We start from the raw sequence: 2,555 nt of genomic DNA, 5'->3' as shown, positions 1-2,555 counted from the left end.
TGTATGTTGTATTGGATGGTTAGAGAAAAAATCAAATATCTAAAGTAGACTCTACGACAGTTCTCGTCTTCGGGGTTGTAGGGGAAGCGAACAAGAAGTGTCAGATACCATTCTAAACTTAAGGGGACAGTCTGCAACCTTCAATTATAATTTTTTAAATGTTTTCTCATAGTGAAATTAATGTATGAAATCAAAATTTTAGTAGAGAAAACAAGAGGTTTGAAGGTAATACAGCAATTTAAAAAAATAGAAATATCGCTGATACGGCAGCTTGAAGCTAATACCCGTTTGAAACTAGCTGGTACTATGAGAAAAAAAATTTTGAAAAAACTCATTGAAAATAGCAGACAGCCCCTTTAAATTCAGACATGAGACTGAAAGTAATAATTCCTTTCCTTTTTTAAGTGTTTTTTTAAGTGGTCTGGGTAGAAAACAAAGCGTGGCTGTTTGGCACACAAGAGGCAAGCGAGCTACTAAAAGGAGTAGTGAAAAGAGTGTGGACGTGGGAGGGATTTCTAAAAGGGTGAAGTTAATCGCAAAACTGTAAAAAAAGGGATTAGGGAGAGGCAGGAAAATTATAGAGGAATTACACTAATGAATACGGCGTACAAAATATATAAAATGGTAATGGCAGATGCGCCGCAGGAGGATGTTGAGGGGAAAGGAATATTGCCGGAGACGCAAGCGGGCAGTATTAGGAAGGGAAGTAGTACTATCGATAATATTTTCGCCTTGCAGAACGTGGTGGATACATAATTAGCTAATGAGGGTGCACAAGTTAACACGATTTTTTTATACCTAAAGGGCGTGTTCCCTTCGGTAAATAGGGGGAGGTTGTGGGAGGCGATGGTTGAGAAGAGATCGGAGAGAGGCCTGATCGAGAGAGCAAGGGAGGTATATAAGAAGACGAAAGATAGGGTGAGAGGATGGGAGGGAATCTCTCAAGGTTTTCTGAACGGATAGAGTTGATGCTAGGGCTTCCGCTTGGCCCAACACTTTTTGCAGTTTTAATCACGAATATGAAAAGTATGATAGCGGTCGGAATGGTAGGAGAAGTTAGGGTACGAGGAGTCAGGATATAATCACTTTTCTATGCAGATGAAATAGCCTTGCTAGCAAAGAGTCGTTAAAGGAGATGATGAAAAGATTAAGAAGATACTTGGACAAAAAAAGATTAGAGTTAAATGCGGAAATTTCGAAGGTTATGGTATTCAGAAAAGGAGGCGGGGGAGATAAGGGAGGGGAGTGGAACTAAAAGGAGAAAGACATACAGGAAGTAAAAAGAGTTTGTGTACCTGTTCTTTCTTTTTAGGAGGAATAGGGTGGTAGGTGGGCATATGCCAGAGATAGGAAGAAGAGGAAATGTAGTGATGAGGCCGCTGTGGGGGCTATGAAAGAGGTTGTTCTAAGATGATTTTTTAAGGAGAAGGAAATTGTTCGATTCACTAGTGAAGAGTGTTTTATTTTATGTATTAGAGCTGTGGGGGCGAAAGGTAAATTAGGAGGTAAATAGGATGCAGGTAAGCTATTTAAAGAGCACACTGGGATGGGCAATGAATGCGCCGAACTATATTGGCATAAAGGGGGCAGAATGAACGAGTTTATGGATAAGAAAGACAAGTAGAGCGTGTAAATATGAGAAGAAATTTTTGGAAGAGAGGGGATGTAAGTTTAGAGCGAATGAATTGCAGATGAATGAAGTGAGTAGAATGCACGAGGTAGGAAGGTATATGAAGTTGTTAAAAAGAATGGCATGGAGAAAGAAATGGCAGAAAAGTAGAAGAGAATAAGAGAGTAAAGGTTTAACGGGAACTATGTGATGAACATGCCAAGGAAGAAAGCACAATATTTATGTAAAAAGGAGAGCAAGGAATTCAGGAACTTGTAGCGAGGATGAGATATGATTGCATGGGAGATTATAATAAGTTTTGACTTTCTAGAGAGAAGAGGTTGAGTAAATTGTGTTGAGTAAATTGAGTAAATCGCTTGCTTCCTGATGGTGAAGAAAGTTTCTTACAATACGACAGGTGTTTAAAAACCCGCCTTCTGAGCTGCTGCCAATAAACTACTACATTAAGACATATAGTGATGCTTAAATTCAAGGTGATGGGCAGGTAAAGCCTGAGCAAAAATAACGAAGTATAAGAAAGATCAAATTGTAGAGGCAGTTTAAGGCTTAATAAGCGCAGTTAAAAACATAAAATAGTTGATATTCAATTTTAGAAGATACAGTATATAGAATAGCCAGCATGCAGCAGTATATGAAATATGACATATTACCTATGTAGCAGTAGCATAAACGATAAAATACTGCTTATAATCGACAAGAAAAAATCAAATACATGATGGACTTAGAAAGTAGCTGATATTGTACTCCTTGAACACATTGAATGTTAGACATATGTATTCTAGGTGAGCTGCCTGGCTTACAGCACAAAGGTAAATAAAAGGCTTTTCGTTGTCAGTCTAACCCATATTTAAGGTAGAGAAGTCTATTTTAATCTTACGTCATGCACTAAGTTCATTTCGTAGATCTTGCCTGCCGAATTTGGCTA

This window comes from Belonocnema kinseyi, chromosome 1 (assembly GCF_010883055.1).
Source record: "Belonocnema kinseyi isolate 2016_QV_RU_SX_M_011 chromosome 1, B_treatae_v1, whole genome shotgun sequence".
NCBI lineage: Eukaryota > Metazoa > Arthropoda > Insecta > Hymenoptera > Cynipidae > Belonocnema > Belonocnema kinseyi.
This window is presented reverse-complemented; position numbering follows the sequence as displayed.